At 58.1% G+C, this 18,588-nt stretch overlaps 1 long non-coding RNA gene across 1 annotated transcript; it reads right to left on the reverse strand.

The window, feature by feature from the left end:
- Positions 1–11,628: 11,628 nt before the first annotated feature.
- LOC122233736 lies at positions 11,629–18,202 on the reverse strand. Its single transcript, XR_006211425.1, has 2 exons — positions 15,441–18,202; positions 11,629–13,391 (listed from the first exon to the last, which is right to left on the reverse strand). It is a non-coding gene; the product is annotated as an uncharacterized LOC122233736 (long non-coding RNA).
- Between the last annotated feature and the right edge of the window lie 386 nt (positions 18,203–18,588).

Genomic DNA, 18,588 nt, shown 5'->3' on the forward strand with positions numbered 1-18,588 from the left:
CAAGAAATGCCCCAAAGTGTTACACGTTGCAATGTAATTACACGGCCAGACACCGTGATACAAACTGCACAGTGGATTATCCAATGTCACATAAACAGACATAAAAACGTGTCACCATCCGAGCGCACATCTGTCCGTAAATCCCCCCACGTGCTGGTGTCAGCTCTCCAGAGGTGACGTCATCCAGCTCAGAGAACGCGGACGTCTTCCCTGGGGACGGACGGGATCCCAGGTCTGCCCACGCCGAGCCAGGAGCCAGGGCCGGGCTGACTGGCATTCGCCTGGCTGTGGTCTCATCACCAGCAAGACCCGGGTTCCCTTCTCACGTTCTCTTTACATCTTTCCGGTTAGGCAAGTGAATAAAGACAGATTCCAGTTGTTACAGAACAAGGACAGCAAACTTCCCTCGATCGTGACCCTTGACGCAAGCGCTTTTGGGGGGAAGTTACCACTGTTGGGTTGGTGACGGTGCCTCCAGAACTGGGCAGGTGTAGATGCGGGTACAGGTGCACACAGAGACGCATGGACCAGCGGACGCAAATACAGCGTACTTAGGATCAAGCCGCAAGATCCTTCTCATGCGTGTGTGCAGCCTCTGTGTGCACTGTTTTCACGCATCACGTTCTGGAGCCCTTTCCAGGTCAAAGAGGAGTGGATAGGGACACCTGGGTGGCTCAGTCAGTTAAGTGTCCGACTTCAGCTCAGGTCACGATCTCGCGGTCCGTGGGTTCGAGCCCCGCGTCCGGCTCTGGGCTGACAGCTCGGAGCCTGGAGCCTGTTTCCGATTCTGTGTCTCTCTCTCTCTGACCCTCCCCCGTTCATGCTCTGTCTCTCTCTCAAAAATAAATAAACATTAAAAAAATTTAATAAAAAAAAAAAGAGGAGTGGATAATTAGAGGCAAACACAAGTTTCCAGCCGGTGCTCCGGGGGACTCTGCCAGATGGTGCCCATGTCCCCTGGGGTCTCCCGTCCTTCATCCCGCCTGGAAAGCAGTCTGACGGCCGGGTCTCGGGCCATGAGAAAACTGTGAGGAAGGAAACCCCTCATTCAGGACGATAAAGCCGAGAAGCCCAGGGGAAGCGGGGTTCCTGATGTCCACGGCGCAGCTGGGCCAGCCCTGGACAGAGCTCCTATTTTTATGAGAAATGGTTAATTCAGCTGAACGCTGGTCCAATCACATTCTGGGTTTTCTGTTATATGCAGCTAATGTAGTCTTAACTGATGCAGATTTCTGGTACCAGAAAGAAGGTGCCCAAATAGAAGAATCTAAAATATGGAGACCGCTGAAGGCAGGAAGTAAAGAGTGGCTATTAAGGACCCAGACGCCGCAGGCCGGAAAGCGGGGACCCCTTTTCACGAGAAGGAAGAACATAGGCCAGGCTTTTACCTTCAAAGCACGCCCCTTGTTATCGGAGACTATAGCGTCAAAGGACACGATACGGAAAGTCCCAGAAATGAAAAGAAATGCCGTGTTGCTAAGGAAGATGCTCCTCGCCCGTGACGAACAAAGCAGGCTGAGACCAAAGCAGTTAGAAGCTATAATTCAAGCAGCCTTCGCAAAAGACTAAAGACGCCCCAACGAGGCCGGCGGGCCTGACAGGGCAGGGGAGGTGGGGTGCGGGGCTTCGAGAATCCCCCTCCCCTCGAGAGTGAGGGGGGTGGGGCATAGCCTCCTAAATAGGCTCGAAAGCCCAGCCTGATCAAGGTCTTTATGCAAAGGCACATTCCCACCACATCCACCAGAAACGGACAGACCTCTAGGCTGCAAGGCTTTCCGGAAATTATATTGTCGATAGTCAGAAAAAGAAAGGAAGGGGAGGAAATATGTATATTTTCATTTGTTTTAATGTTTATTTATTCTTGACAGAGAGAGACAGAGTGCGAGCAGGGGAGGGGCAGAGAGAGAGGGAGACACAGAATCAGAAGCAGGCTCCAGGCTCCGAGCTGTCAGCACAGAGCCCGACGCGGGGCTCAAACTCACAAACCGCGAGATCATGACCTGAGCCGAAGTCGGACGCTCAACCGACTGAGCCACCCAGGCGCCCCTATGCATAGTTTAAAATAAAATATAATCATGGCCGGCCATCAAGAGCTTACGACTCTAATCCCTAAAGCCATTTCTGCATAAAATGGGCTCTAAAAGTCGTGCAGCCTCCATGAGCCAAGTCCCCGGGACCCACCTCGGGGGCCACCGTGGGGAGAACAGACGGACGGTGCCTCCCGCTGGGTTAGGAGATGAAACCCAGGTGCCCCGTTACCTGCGAATCTCACAGAAGCAACAGATAACGTGTCAGTAGATGACACAATACCTGGGACACGCTTACACGTAAAAATTACTTGTTACGTATCAGAAAGACACATTTCACTAGATGCTCTGTATTTGCATTTGCTAAACCCGAGAGCAGAACCAGGGGCGGCCAGACTGAGCAACGAAGACATTCACTCGCCCCCCCGGACAGGGGTTCCTTGCCGTTGCTGCCAGAGGCTGCGGGTCAGTGACCCTGTGTGATCTCGTCTCCCCTCTGCCGGTGGACCGTTTGGGGCACGGGTTTGTCCCTCCCCGCCCGGTGGGCCGGGTTCGCTGGAGGAGGGTAGAGTCTAAATGCAACACCAGGGGAAGAAGCTGCAGGTAACCCCAACCAGAGAGGCCGCTGGCTATCAAGCCAGAACCCATGCCGTCTCCTAACGGGGTGGCGAGGTGCCCAGCTGAAACATTGTCCTCTCTGGGGGGCACCCAGGTGGCTCAGTCGGTTGAACGTCCGACTTCGGCTCAGGTCGTGACCTCATGGCTCGTGAGTTCGAGCCCCGCGTCGGGCTCTGTGCGGACGGCTCGGAGCCCGGAGCCTGCTTCGGATTCTGTGTCTCCCTCTCTCTTCCCCTCCCCTGCTCGTGCTCTCTCTCTGTCTCTCTCTCGATGCAGGCAGGGGTGGCCGATACCTCGTAAGCGCATGTCACCAGCTCAGGCTCGCAGGCAGGTTCTTGAAAGGGGTGACGCAGCTAAGACTCACGGCCTTCGTCTCTCCCTCCCCCTACTCCTTCTTCCTGCCTGGGATGAAGACGTGATGGCTGGGGCTGCAGAAGCATCTTGAATCCCACGAAGACCTGAAGATCAAACCAGCGTACCGAGGAGGGCGGGGCCGACGGGTGGATGTGGTCACAGGGGCTCCCGTGCTGGTCCGGGGTTCACGCGCTCCGGCTCTCGTCCAGGTGAGGCGCAGCTAAGCGGGCGTCGTCTGGTTTCCTGGATTGCTTCGGCTTTCTGTCCCGGGCAGCCACAGCTGATCGACGAGGACGCATCGGTCCCCTCCTCGCTCGTTTCAAATGCCACCTGCATCAGATACTAAGTTCCCAAGTATTAACTTTCTCTAGCCTATTCTGGTTCATCGGTTTATTGATTTTTTCCAGCACCAACAGCACACTGTTTTATTACTAATGCCAGATATACAATATTTTTAAAAAAAATTTTAATGTTTATTTTTGAGAGACAGAGTACAAGCAGGGGAGGGGCAGAGAGAGAGGGAGACACAGAATCCAAAGCAGGCTCCGGGCTCCGAGCTGTCAGCACAGAGCCCGACGTGGGGCTCGAACCCACCAACCGTGAGATCATGACCTGGGCAGAAGTCGGACACTCAACCGACTGAGCCACCCGGACGCCCGGCCATATAATATGGTTTGATATCTTGTAGGACGAGATACTGGACGTCACGGATACCCTTTTACAAATTTGTCTCAGTCACTCTTGCGTATCGACGCCTTCATATGAATTTTAGAATCTGTTCCATGCTGGGCACTGTTGAAAATTGTATTGGGATTTTAGATAATTTAGAGTAAATTAGCTTCTTTGCCATCGAGTGCCCCTCTCTATAGAGCTGGTATCCTCTCCCCATTTATTTACGTCGTCTTTGGTTAAACACAATTACCTTCATAAAGGTCTTTTACATTTTTTAGGGATTTTTTCCTATTTCATTTTTTCGTTACGTTTTTCCTCATTGAGACTTTTTATCACATTTTCTTATGTATCGTTAATACCACGTAAGAAACCTTTTTTTACACTGACCTTCCGAACTCTCGTACTCACTTGTCCGGTTTTCCAGTCAATTCCCTTCGATATCGCAGGTGAATAATCCTACAGTTTCTTCTTCCTCTGTGGCAGCCATGCCTTTCGCTGCTTTTCTTCGTCTCATTGTTTCCACCCCATCACCCAGCGAGCTCGGTGGCCCTCCTGCGTCCGCCCCACTCACCCCTGCGACACTGTGCTGCAGGTAGACTGGACCGGGAGGGGCCGGAAGCCACTTGCACCCCGGGACTCCCACGTGATCCTGATAGACAGTCTGGACTGAGGGCCTGGGGACGAGGCTGGGGACGGGGCCTGGGGACCCCACGGGGCTGAGCAGCCACATCCTCGCCCTGTTTCTGAGTCGCTAGGCATCCCAGAAATATCGAGTGCGATATTCAGTAGGTCCCGCGGAAACGCCCGTCATCAGGTGAGGGAGGCGTTCTTCTACACGTACTTTGGGGAGAGTCTTTTTAAAAATGGAAAGTGGAGTTTTAATTTGTATTTGTGGTTTTTTTCCTTTCTTTAAAAAAATGTTTATTTATTTTTGAAAGAGAGAGAGGGAGAGAGAGACAGAGCACAAGTGGGCGAGGGACAGAGAGAGGGAGACACAGAATCCGAAGCAGGCTCCAGGCTCTGAGCTGTCAGCACAGAGCCCGACGCGGGGCTCGAACTCACGGGCCGCGAGATCATGACCCGAGCCGAAGTCAGACTCTCAACCGACTGAGCGCCCCCGGCGTCCCTGCTGTTTGCCTTTTGCCTTCGTCATCAGACAAAAGCTCCCCTGTCGAAGTTGGTGCCTCTCCGCGGGGCTGGCTTCCCTCAAGTCTTGCTGGTTTCTGGTGTCTGTTCATCTGTAGACTCCCCCGCTTGCCGGGCTGGAGATCGTGCATCACATAGAAAGGAGCAGAATGTGCTTCCCCGGGCAGATTCCCCGGCCTCCCTTGTGACACCAGTGAGACCTGGTCGGGGGGGGGGGGGGGGCAGGGAGCAGGGCGTTACCTAATCTGGATCGAGGGGCCATCTGTCTTTTCTGGGTGACGTCAGCCACCCCGGCGCCTGGCCCTGCCTCTCTGCTCCCCTTGAGACAAGACCCGGGACGTACCACTGTCCCCTGACAAGAGGACTGCGTCCCCATCGATCACCCGGTCAGGGGCCTGGGGGTGCCCTCAGCCTGTGTCACAGTCTCCAGGCTCCCCACGTCGGGACGTAGCCCGTCTGCTGTGGGTGTTCCCTTCCGATCTGGTTGGACTGCAGGTTCCTGGCTGAGTCTAAGGGGCTTCTCGTCACCACTGCCCAGGAGCAGAACCCCTCCTTCCCCGCCAGCCCAGTTACGGGACCTTCTTAAAATAATGACTCAGTCACTGCTCGAAATTGAGGGCAGGAGGACGAGGCTGCCAGGGCCCGTCTGCCACCTTGAACTGGATTTCCAGTTGCTTTTTTAAAGCCCCTTCTTCTCAAATTGCCAGCGGAAACCAGCAGAGGCTCTGATTTGGGGGAGGATCACAAGACAGGGCACAGACAGTTCTAGGAAACAAATCAGAACTATTCGGTGGCCAACTATTTTGACAAAAGCTCTGCAGTTTTCTTCTTGTTCTCTCCCTAAGGGATAGCTTTTCTTCAACCCAGAGAGCCTGTCTTTTTTTTTGTTGTTTTTTAATTTTTTTTTTAACGTTTATTTATTTTTGAGACAGAGAGAGACAGAGCATGAACGGGGGAGGGTCAGAGAGAGAGGGAGACACAGAATCTGAAACAGGCTCCAGGCTCTGAGCTGTCAGCACAGAGCCCGACGCGGGGCTCGAACTCACAGACCGTGAGATCATGACCTGAGCCGAAGTCAGACGCTTCACCGACCGAGCCACCCAGGCGCCCCCCAGAGAGCCTGTCGATGGTGGTTGGCCTAAAAACGTGAATATTCCTTTGAGTAATTTGGGCTCATCGTAACCCATTCCACGAAGAAGCAAGCAAGCACTGGGTTTCACACACCTGTGCAGATACAAGGAGAAGTTATTCCAGGACAAGAATTCCTGGCAGGTTTAGGAAACGCACGTTCGCGGGGACGATTCCCAGACAATTGCACTTGGGAGAGACGCTGGAGCTCTGGAGGTGAGGGCTGAGTGTGAGGAGTGTGAGGGAGGAGAAACTTTTCCTCCACCCTCTTAGGTTCATACACGAGGGCCTGCTAATTAAAGTGACAAGAAACAGAGAAACAAGAGAGTTACACAGAGTTTATTGACGTATGCAACACCCATACACACAGGCGTGCTCAATGATGAGGAATTCAAACAGGGGGGTAAAATTTAGGGTTTATGTGCGGGGGGGGGGAAGGAAGAGAAGGAAGAGGCTCTCATGGGAAGTGCAAATAGGTCTCTTTAGGGAAAACAAGTGGGCTCTTTAGGAGAACAAATGAGAGACAAGAAAGTTTATGACCAGGTCTGTCGTACAGATACGATTTTTAGTAACTGGGTGACGGTATGCCTTCACGCTTCTCGTGCTTGAGATTTGCCGAGCCTGCTGGAGGTGGGCTTACGGTCTTCATGAAATTTGGAACCTTTTCAGCCATTATCTCAACTGAGTTCTCTGCCCCACCCATCTCCGACTCCGATGTTACAAGGCCCTTCGAGGAGGCGACACGGCCCACCGGTGCCTCTGCCCGTTTGTTACCTTCTTCATCCCTCCGTGTTCCATCTTGAACGGCTTCTCTGTCTCCCGCTCCTGGAGTCTCTTCCTCCGGGAAGCCTGGGCTGCGTGAACTCCCCCTGATGTGTTTTTGCAGCTGTGGCCGCCGTTTCAACTCTGGAAGTTGGGTGCCCGTCTTCCCCTGGTGTCAGCTCCCTGGTGTCCACTTAGCTTTTCCAAGGCTGCAACCGTGTCACGGTAACTGGTTCGACGTGTCCATCTGATGGTTCTAGAGTCTGTCTCCTTTCCGGGTGGATCCGCCAGCCCCCGGGTCCTCCTGATCATTTGGTGCTGGATCCCGGACTTCCCCTTGTTGGGTGCTGGATCCTGGGGGCTCCCATAAATGTCCTTGCGCTACGTTCCGGGTGAAGCTGTTACTTGAGGGCAGTGCTCCTTCCGGATAGGCCTTCCCCGCTTGCCAGGCAGGACCACAGCAGCGTTCGCGTTTCCCCGTCCCGGGGCGGAGCCTCTTGGGACTCGACGCGGCGCCCCTCGGACCTGGGCTCCCGGCCTGGCTGGCGGGACCAGGAACTATTCTCAGCCCCGCGCTCACATGGGGCGTTTGACCTCGGGTCCCTCGGACAGCACTTCCCCGGCCTCGGTGGTTTCCCCACATGTGGGCGTGGCCAGTTCTCAATGAATCCGCCCGGAGCTCCGCCCACATGTCCTGATACCCAGCTCCAGCTCCTGGGCTCAGGACGCCTGCTGGGCTTGCCTTGGTCTCCCTCCCTGCGTCGCAGCCTGGAAACCCGAGTTCCCAGCAGTAGGGACGAAATTACAAGTGAGGGAGGCTGGGAGGCAGGGGCGGGGGTGGGCTGTCAGAGGCCTGCTGGCCGGGCTGGCACCGAGCCTGGATTTCATCCAGGGCCACGGGAAGCCAGCAAACGAGCAGCGGCGGGCATCCTCGGTTTACCTGCGCAGTCATAGCGTTAGCTAACATCCCTGTCTGCTTCACGAGTCCACACGACAGCACTGGCAGGTTGGCTCTGTTGTCCACACTTCGCTTACGGGGGAAATGAGCCACGGGGAGATTAGGTAACCGGCTGCGGGCCACGCGCACAGCCGGTTCGAGCCCGTGGCCCAAGACACAGCTTGGCCGCTGTTTGGAGACAGCCACACCTTGGGGAAGGGAGGAGGCCTGAACCAAGGCGGGGGGGGGGGGCGCATATGGGGGAAGGACCGTCACCAGGGTGTTATTCGTAGGAGCGAAAGGGCGAGGGTCGATATGGAAGACGGTCCGACAGCACCATCCACGGGGACGGGGACATGGGCAGGGAAGGATGATGATTTTGTCGGGCGTGCTAGGCTTGCATTGCCAGGGTCCCATGGAAGGAGGCGTCCAGGGGACGAGCCGGCAGAAGAGAAGTGGGGGGAGCGTCCCAGCAGGATCAGAGTGGTGTCCGTGGCCACGTGACCTCCTCAGGAACAGGTAGACAAGACCACGGGCTCCATCTAAGGACCCAGGTGGGGACAGGGACGCAGGACCAGGCTCAGGGCTCCAGCCTTAGGATGAGTCAGTCCTTCTATTGAAGCCATCCCAATTATAGAAACTTCTAAGAACAGTTTGCTACGTACAGCTTGTGACAGCCGGTCGCGGCCGGGCGTAACCACCCCCGGGGGAGGCCGCCTGCTGAGATGTGGAGTCAGACTCAGACCCAGACAGACCTGGGCTGGACCCGTGGCCCCACCCGTTCCCAGCTGTGTGACCTTGGAGAGGATTTTAACTTCTCTGGCCTTCATTTCCTTAAAGACAACGCCAAGGACAAAGCGCATCTCCTAGAGTGAGGACGGCGGGCAAACGCACAGCAGGTGCCAGGAGCGCTGAATTAGCCGTGTCTTCTCCGGTCCGAGGAAGGAGCGGCCTGTCACTTCTTCCGGGAGTTGCTGGCCTCTCGGCCTTTCGCAGCTCCTTCCCGTGCGCCGACGGGGACAGGAAGGCCACAGACCACGCGGCAGAGAGGTGGTCCTCAGTGAAGTGACACATTCGGTTCCAGTCCAGACTCTGATGCTCGCTGGCCGCACAGCCTCAAGCAGATCACCCACCAGCCTGAGCCTCAGTTTCCCCGTCTGTAAAAGGGGTCATAGTCCTACCTCACAGCGCTGTTCCAAGGATGGAATAGGTCCCAGATGCAAAACGCCCAGGACGCGGTCTGGCACCCGGCATTTGCTCCATAAATGCAGTTCCTGGCACCTCCAGCTTTCTCTCTGTCTTTCGTCCACAGAAACAAAGTCAGGAGCTTTTCCGTGCCCTGTCTGGAATGTTCCTTCTAATGAGATGCTCACATTCTGCCTCCCGTGACCTTTATTTCCGAGAAAACGCTGCCTTCCTGCTAGACAGGGAGCCGTCTGGAGGACAGAGACTGTGTCTGACCCAGCTCATCTCCCCCCCCCCCGACTGTCCGGGCCACAGTAGGTACATGATAAATGGGCACCGAGAAGGGGGATGAATGAATAACCGTGTGGTTACGTCAGGAGCTGTGAGCGAGAGAAAATTAGTTTGCGGGTGGAATTATTACATCATGCACCCAGTCCCGCAAAACAATGAGGCATGGCTTGTAGGAGCTTCAAACGCTTTTTCAGAAACTTAATTGCCAGTTAATTTTCCTGCAAAACACAACAACCTCCATGAGTTCTGGAACCCTCGTCCGGCTCTGCCTGAAACTGAGGCAGCTTTCTCTGAGTCAGCGACCCGAGGACGCAGGGTGCCGCGATTGTCACATCTTTGGTTATGAGCAAGATGTGTCTACCCTGATCCTTCCGCCTCTCATGTCCCCGTGAGAGGACATGTATCTCCCACCTGTGACTGCAGAAGTGGGGGTGACCTGAGCTGAGCCACTGCCAGTCCTTCTCTCGCTATGTTCTCGTTTGATCAGAGCTGAGTCTGTGATAGTGATCGGGGCTCAGTATGTGACCACGATCAGGGTTCAGCCTGTGACCACAATCAAGGCTCAGTATATGACCATGACCAGGCTCAGTCTGTGACCAGGACTGGGGTTTTGTCTGTGGCCATGGCTGGAGCTCATTCTGTGACCATGATCAGGGCTCAGTCTGTAACTACTGGGCTCAGTCTGTGACCAGGACTGGAGCTCAGTCTATGATTGCAATTAGGGCTTAGTCTGTAACTGGGACTGGGGCTCAGTCCATGACCATAACCAGGCTCAGTCTCTGACCACGATCAGGGGTCAGTCTGTGACCAGGACCAGGGTTTTGTCTGTGGCCGTGACTGGAGCTCATTCTGTGACCAGGACTGGGGTTCAGTCCATGACCATAGCCAGGTTCAGTCTGTGACCGTGACCAGGGCTCAGTCTCTGACCATGATCAGGGCTCAGTCTCTGACCATGACCAGGGCTCAGTCTCTGACCATGATCAGGGCTCAGTCTGTGACCCCAACCAGGGCTCAGTCTGTGACCACAACCAGGGCTCAGTCTCTGACCACAATCAGGGCTCAGCCTGTGACCGCGACCAGGGCTCAGTCTCTGACCATGACCAGGGCTCAGTCTCTGACCACAATCAGAGCTCAGTCTGTGACCATGATCAGGGCTCAGTCTGTGACTCCAACCAGGGCTCAGTCTGTGACCACCACCAGGGCTCAGTCTCTGACCATGACCAGGGCTCAGTCTGTGACGCCCAACCAGGGCTCAGTCTGTGACCACCACCAGGGCTTAGTGTCTGACCACAATCAGGGCTCAGTCTGTGACCATGATCAGAGCTCAGCCTGTGACCACGACCAGGGCTCAGTCTCTGACCATGAACAGGGCTCAGTCTCTGACCACAATCAGAGCTCAGTCTGTGACCATGATCAGGGCTCAGTCTGTGACTCCAACTAGGGCTCAGCCTGTGACCACGACCAGGGCTCAGTCTCTGACCACAGTCAGGGCTCAGTCTGTGACCATGATCAGGGCTCAGCCTGTGACCACGATCAGGGCTCAGTATTCATCCCTAGTCACACCTCTCAGCCACAGCTGAAGTCAGCAGTGGACCGGTGGGTCAGACATAACAAACACCTGAGGTATCTGCTACCCAACTCGAAAACTAATTATTAAATTGAATTAAGTGAGGGCTGGATGATTCCTCGGACTACTAAGATGAGGTGGGACGTGTGGAGGAGGGGAAGAAGGGTGTCATTGACCCTGATGAGGAAGGACCCCGAGCTCAGGTGCAGCAGACAGAATTAAATCCTGCCCTGACCCATTTAAGCAACTTCTTGGCCAGGGGGCTGGAGTCGTCACCTTGAGCCACACGGTCACCCACATAGAGATCACAGAGCCTGGAGACGTGTGCCCGGGGGGGCCAGAGGCTGCCAGTAGCCGTCACCTGCTTGGGCATCACAGCTAAGTGGGTCAGCACTTCCCGGCCACTCCGGTGATTAATGGCATGTGAAGTGAGTAGCTCACGGTGGCTGGGGCTCCGTGACTCGAGCCCGGGCCAGCAGTGAGCTCATTCCGCGAGCACCTGCGGCACTGAGGCTCTGAGGTGGTAAATCTCCGCGGCTACTTCTGTGGGCGCTCTCGAACTCTCTGCATCAGTCTGTGCCCTGTTCGGTACCCCCTCTCTGTCTGCCTCCTCCAGTGTCCCAGCTGAAGGACACCTCTGACGGGTAACGTAGCCAAAGTTAATCCAATCGGACACAAGAGCCGAGGCGGAAGGCGTCCCGTCCGCATACGATTCACTTTTGTTTACTATTCGCCGAGTTTGTGAAGGACTCGCGGTTAAGCGTCCAACTCTGGCTCAGGTCATGATCTCGGTCTGTGGGTTCGACCCCCACGTCAGGCTCTGTGCTGACAGCTCAGAGCCTGGAGCCTGCTTCCGATTCTATGTCTCCCTCTCTCTCTCTGCCCCTCCCCTGCTCATGCTCTCTCTCTCTCCCTCTCTCTCTCAAAAGTAAGTAAACATTAAAAAAAATTTTTTTTTAATAAAAAAAAAAACAAGTGTCTACAGATGGGCTCAAAGAACCTGGTTGCCACACGTCCGAGCCATTCATTTCTTTTGTCGCGCACTGATTTATTCATTCGGGGGGATCCCACCGAACGTCGACTCCGTGCCGGGCCCTGGCCTAGGCCGGAAACAAGCCAGCCAAAATCACAGTCGCTGCTGTTGGCTAACCTCTGTTGCAAAGGGGCCCCGCACGGCACCCCGTGCCGAGCACCCATCAGCGTCGTCTAACTTCAGTTCACGTACGCTAGGAAGTAGCCGTTAAGTGTGCACGTTCTACAGACCCGGAAACTGAGGCACGAAGCAACTAAGCAGCTCGCTCAGAGCTGAGCAGATAGCAAACTGGTTCCGCTCGATTCCGATCTGCCCTCCCCAGCATTTGAATGACTAAGAGGCTCAAGGATGGACCGAGGTTCACTTCTGCCCCAGGCAGCGCCCAGACAAGACGGCCCCGCGTTCCTGCCTCTGGTGGCTCGCTGGTCCTTTTTTACTCCAAGCCGTCAGTGTCCCCCACCTCGTGCCAAGGAATCCCCTGGGCTTACGTCGTACAGACCGGGCTCCTGCTGGTGGCGGTCAGCTCCTCATCAGGGGAGGGGAGGCCGCACCAGTGGGCGCTCGGCCGTGAGGACGGGGTTCGCGTGTGAAATGGGGTGCCAGATTGCGTTTCCCAGACGCGGCTGCAGGGAAGTCTGCCTCCCCCCACACCATCCTCTGGAATCTGGCCACCTCCCCCTCGAGCGGTGGGCTCCACGTTCCCTCCCCGCGGACCGGGACGGACATCCGCGCACGAGAGGAGAGACACGTCGTGACCTCCGAGGTTGGATCGTGAACGTGTGTGCACAACTGCATTGCCTCTGCCGGGATGCTCACCCTCGGGACCCGGTGTCTGGATGATGCCAGCCCAGAGCCACAGAGTGACAACCCCCCCCACCCAGCCTTCAAGCCTGCCCGGGGTGGGGCCCCAGACGTCACGGAGCAGAGATTCACCAGCCCCGCTGGGTCCTGCCCACGTGCCTGACCCCACAGAATCCGTGAGCCTGATCAGACGGCGGCTGGAACGGGTGAGTGTTTGCAACAGCCGGCCTCCAGGAGCGCGTCCTACCCGGACGCAGTCCCTTCCCAGAATCACATCAAGGCAGGGCTGTCCCCTGCTCTGGGCTCCCCGCCCCCCCGCATTTCCGGGGCGAGTCTGAAGGCACCCCAAGCTCGGGACCTGAGACACCAGGCATGCGCTCAGCAGACAGCCCGTCGGCAGGATATTCATCTGTCGCCTGGGAGGAAGCGGCTTCTGGGGGAGGCGCGAGAACGAGAGGGAGGGACCGCTTGTATCCGAGGAGCAGCACCTCCTTGGGGGGCCGGGGAGAGACGGAGCCCGGCGAAATAAACGGGGCGTGTGGCGTGATAGCATCCGGAAGTTACCCAGGGAGACAGACGCAGCACGTCCCGAGCCTGCCGAGAATTTCACCGAAGTCCTCGTCAGAAGCGACGGTCTGTTCTCGTCTCTGCCGTGACCCTGCCGTCTCTCTCCGGTGGGCAGGACGGTGCTCACGCTGGGGACAAAGACAGTCCAGGCTCCGTCCCTGCCGTGTGGGCGTGTGTCCCCAGCCCCCTGTGGTTGTCCCTGTCTCCGTGTGGTGACGAAGGGGACGGACTCCTGAGTCCGGGTGCTCGAATGCTGTGTGGCCTCAGGAAGGTTGCTCGCCCTCTCTGGGCCCGTTTGCTCATCTGTAAAAGAAAACAAGGATCGTAAGGGTACCTGTCTGGCAGGGCCGCTGCGGGGTTTAACGCCACATTAGCACAGTGCTTGACCCCCAAGGAGACTTCAGCTTTACGGTTTTTACCACTGGGACCGAGGGGTTTCCGGCCACGCAGGCATCTCGGTTGATAGGGCCCCGCGTGCCTGTGTGTGTGTGCACCCCACCTGGGCTTGCTGGACACGCGGCAAGGCCTCTCCATTCGTGGCCCCGCACCCCTCCCCGGATGCAGAGAGCCAGGGGCCACTGCAGCGCCACGGACCAGGCCACGGACCAGGCGGGAAGAACACAGCCCCCCCTACAGCCAGGAAGGAGCAGCGTCAGGGTCTCGGTGACCTCACAAAACTCAGGTGGGTTTCCTGTCGGCGTCACGGCCGCCGCAAGCGAGGAGGCTGTCCTTGGGGGCTGTCCTCCGCGTGGGGACCCAGGGACCCAGGCTCCTTCCGTCCCCGGGGGACTGGAGGGTCATCGTACGAGGTGGTTTGAGCCCAGTCCTGCACCACACATCACCCCTGTCCACACTCCATCGGCCACAACTCACGGTGCGATGAACGGCCACACCGACCGGTTCCGGCCCGAGAGGAGGTTCGGACTTCGCGGAGAAAGGCTGCCGACTGGACAGAAGGAGAGCACGGGGCCTCCCCGGACTCGGCCCAGGGCGTTTCCCCCCTGTCATTCCCGGGGCCCGGGCGGCACTGAGACCGCCCTCAGCCGGTCCCCTTCTCCCTGTTCTCACGCACCTGCCCGCACGGCACCCGCCCACGTCCCGGACTTCTCTGCTCTGAAGCTGCCGTCTCCCGTGTGACTTCGCACACCAGCGAGAAAAACAAGGGAGTGACCCACGTTGACCAAGAACCGTAACTTATTTGTCATCTCCCTCCGTCAGCTTTGACACGGGAGGCCAGTCGGCATGAGGTGGGGACGCTGGGAGCCAGATTTGACACAAGCCGAGCCAGGGGATCACTGCAGGCCTGGGGGCCGTCCGGGGCCTCCCCGTGGCCCATCACCTCCTGGGGGCTGTCGGGGGCCTCCCCGTGGCCCATCACCTCCAGGGGGCCATTGGGGGGCTCCCTCTAGCCCATCACTTCCTGGGGGCCGTCCAGGGCTTCCCCGTGGCCCATCACCTCCAGGGGGCCATCCGGGGCCTCCCTGTGGCCCATCACCTCCTGGGGGTCGTCCAGGGCCTCCCTCTAGCCCATCATTCCTGGGGGCCGTCTGGGGCCTTCTTCTAGCCCATCAACTCCTGGGGGCCGTCCGGGGCCTCCCCGTGGCCCATCACCTCCTGGGGGCCGTCCGGGGCCTCCCCGTGGCCCATCACCTCCAGGGGGCCATCCGGGGCCTCCCCGTGGCCCATCACCTCCTGGGGGCCGTCCGGGGCCTCCCCGTGGCCCATCACCTCCTGGGGGCTGTCCAGGGCCTCCCCGTGGCCCATCACCTCCTGGGGGCCGTCCAGGGCCTCCCCGTGGCCCATCACCTCCAGGGGGCTATTGGGGGCCTCCCTCTAGCCCATCACTTCCCGGGGGCCGTCCAGGGCCTCCCCATGGCCCATCACCTCCTGGGGGCTGTCAGGAGCCTCCCTCTAGCCCATCACCTCCTGGGGGCCATCCAGGGCCTCCCCATGGCCCATCACCTCCTGGGGGCTGTCGGGAGCCTCCCTCTAGCCCATCACCTCCTGGGGGCCGTCCAGGGCCTCCCCGTGGCCCATCACCTCCTGGGGGCCGTCCAGGGCCTCCCCGTGGCCCATCACCTCCTGGGGGCCGTCCAGGGCCTCCCCGTGGCCCATCACCTCCTGGGGGCCGTCGGGGGCCTCCATGTGGCCCATCACCTCCAGGGGGCCATCGGGGGCCTCCCTGTGGCCCATCACCTCCTGGGGGCCGTCCAGGGCCTCCCCGTGGCCCATCACCTCCTGGGGGCCGTCCAGGGCCTCCCCGTGGCCCAGTACCTCCAGGGGGCCATCGGGGGCCTCCCTCTAGCCCATCACTTCCCGGGGGCCGTACAGGGCCTCCCCATGGCCCATCACCTCATTACACGGATGCCAGGGAGAGGGAGGTCTTTTCTTCTGAGATCCGGCCCTCCACGGTGGTACCCTCCAACTTCGGGTAATTGGCTTTCCTCCTCAGGACAGCACCCTGGGGCCCTGAACCAGCGCCCGGCCGCCCGGAGCCAGCAGCAGGCGCAAGCCCCCTCCTCCTTCTGGAGCCCCAGGGAGAGTCCACGTGGGAAGGAGGCCAAAAGAGAGCGTGTCTTCCGATCGCACAGGGAAGAGACGTTGTGATTTCACGGCACATTTTCCTGAGCATGAAGGGAAAGGAAGTCACAGCAATCGTTTGGCAAGATCTGTTGGGAAAGCCTCTGCTGGGGTTGAACGGAAAAAGGCCGAGATGGCTCTCCGAGGGTGTCATGACTCCCACCTGCCTGGGACGTCTTTATTTTCCAGGCCAAAAAGCGTCATCTAAGGGGAGATCAAATCCAAAGAGCTGTCTCGCACTGTTCGCCTGAGCCGGCGTGAGCGCATCTCACAAAGCACGATGATAAAAGCTAAGTGGGGTCTGAGCTCAGTCACCATTCAGGACCGGCTGCGGGGGGGCAGGGGATGGGGACACGGTTGCTGGTTCCCGTAAGGGACACTACAGAGCTGGGCCGTGAGTCACGACCCGGGCAGGAGATGCTCACGGGAGCCGGGTCACGGGGGCTGCCGTGCAGACAGGAACCCACGTCGCAGAGGCCACCAGGGGACGGCCATGTAACTGCCTCTGTCTGTGGCCGGCTCCCAAACCTCAGCCACACAAACGTGTCCGAAGGTCTCCAAGACGTCAGGCGCCTCCAGACGCGCGACGCAGCGAGCAGGCAAAACGCCCCGTCCGTGGTCCTCACGAGGAAACATCCGGAGAACCCAGACTGAGTGACATTCTCCTGAATCACTGGCCAGCACCCTTCAAACGCAGGAAGATCGTGCAAGATAAAGAAACTGTCAGAGGCCAGAGGGGACGTGAAACAAGTGGGACCACTCAGTGCAAAGTGGGGTCCTGGTCCGGAGACGAGATCTCCACAGGCGCAGGGGGGAAGACGCCCAAGTGACTGTGGACCGTCTGGTTTCACTGATTGGACCGATGGTTACAAAAGATGTCGGCCTTGGGGGAAGCTGGGGGAAGGGTGCAGGGGACACTCCGTATTGTCCTTCCAGTCCTTCTGGAAGTCTAAAATTCTTTCCAGGGACACCTGAACGTCTCAGTCGGAGGGGCGTCCGACATCAGCTCAGGTCATGATCTCACGGTTCGTGGGCTCGACGTCACCCTTGATGGCACCAGAGGAGCAGAAGGGGTTTGGGAAGTGGATATTTGGAAAGTGGATAATGTTCTCACTCTGTGATTCAACGACGTTGGTGCCTTGTCTGTGCACCTTTTGAAATCGTCTCCGGGACCCCCTAAAATCACACACCGTGTTGGGAAAACACTGCCTTTTGGAAACCCCATGGCGAGGCCTGAAGACTGTGGGTGCAGAACGAAAGTCAGAAGGTTTGCAGCGAGAGGGAAGGGCCGTCCACACGGCATCACCCCATCCATTTGAGGTTTGGTTTTTTTGTTTCCTTTAAGGGGACGTATGTGAGTATCAGTCAGCTAGTGCTGCTTAACAAACAGTCCCAAGCTCAGCGGTGTGCACCAGCATGCATTTGCTCTCAGGCTCCAAAATGTACAGTCGGCTGTACTTCTCCATACAGGCAGAGTGCGGACGCCCCGGGACAGCTCACTTCCAGGGCCAGCCGTCCACCGGGGGCCCGTTCCTCGCGTGGTCGTGGCAGAAGCAGAAGTGGAGAGCTCCAGCAAGGGCGGGGATGTCAGCTCTCTACTTAGGTCGCACCTCCTCACATCCCCTCCGCCTGAGCAAGCCACCGCCAAGCCCCACGCGGAGGGAGCCAGGACGCATGCTCCCGGAGGGAGGGATTATCTGATGAGTGAATATTCCTAAAGATCCCGAAGGCGTCTACATACGAGCAACATGCATATAGACGCTGATTATGTTGCGTTTACGTATATTTGACGTATAGGAACTCTCAGAGGAAGAGCACACAAGAAGCTAATAACGGGTTGCCTCTCAGCAACGGAACAGGGGGCTGGATCAGGATGGGAGGGAACCTTCTCCTCCGCCCCCTGCCGCAAAGTCCGAATTCTATACGACACGCTTATGCCACTTCACAAGAGTCAAACGCCACCTTAACACCCACGGGCCACAGGGCATTTTCACACCAATTCTCTTATCTGAAATTCGCACGAGGCTGTGGCAGACGGAAGCGGGATCGTGAGCCCGCTTGGCGGATGAGAAGGAGGCAGGTCCGGCCTGCTCAAGCGACTCACCCAAGGCCAGAGGCTAAACTAGGGTCAAGCCAAGAGACCAGATGAGTCTCACACCTCTGACCCTCCGACCTCACCGTGCAGCCTGCCGCGGCCAGCGCCCGCCCGCGCCATCCGGGGAAGGGTCCTCCCCTCAGTCCCAACACACAAGGGAGAGACTGCGTGGACAGCACCTCGAAGAACCTCTTTGTCCAGCCTGGCCATTTTACAGATGGGCAAGGAGAGGCCCAGAATCACAAGCAGGTGCCTCCGTTTCCCTGTCCCGATGGGACCTTAACGCCCACCTGACAGGGTGTTTGGGGATCAGAGAGGACTGTGTACGTGGGGGTTTGGCAGCCACGGGAGCGTGAGGCGTGATTTTGTGGACTCGCTCGGCCACGGGAGAGCCAGGAGACTGGCCGGGAACATCTAAACCAGCCTGCACTCAAGTGACCGAGTTCTTGGAGCTAAAGGGACTGCTCTCAGGAGGAGCCGCTGGGCTTTGAGTCCTCGGGCGGCCGGGGAGCGGGCTGCTCTGAGAGCGAGACAGAGACAGAGACAGAGACAGCTCATCCCAAAGCAGCAGGTCCGAGAACAGGTCCGTGACAGACCTCACGCCTGAGCGGGACCTAGGCCTCCGTGAGCGCCTCCGCAGCCCCTTCCCCAAGCTCGGTCATCACAGGAGGACGCTTCTCCTCTCCTCCCGCCCAGCAGGCCCTCAGCGGGCGTCCCCTCCCCATGGTGTCCCCGGAGGACAGGTCCCCTCTCACCTCCGTGCCCCCGTCCCCGTCCTCGTCACCCAGGAGGTAAGACACAGGAGGGGACCGGGGCTGGGGAGGG

Source organism: Panthera tigris, chromosome E1, assembly GCF_018350195.1.
Source record: "Panthera tigris isolate Pti1 chromosome E1, P.tigris_Pti1_mat1.1, whole genome shotgun sequence".
Classification (NCBI taxonomy): domain Eukaryota; kingdom Metazoa; phylum Chordata; class Mammalia; order Carnivora; family Felidae; genus Panthera; species Panthera tigris.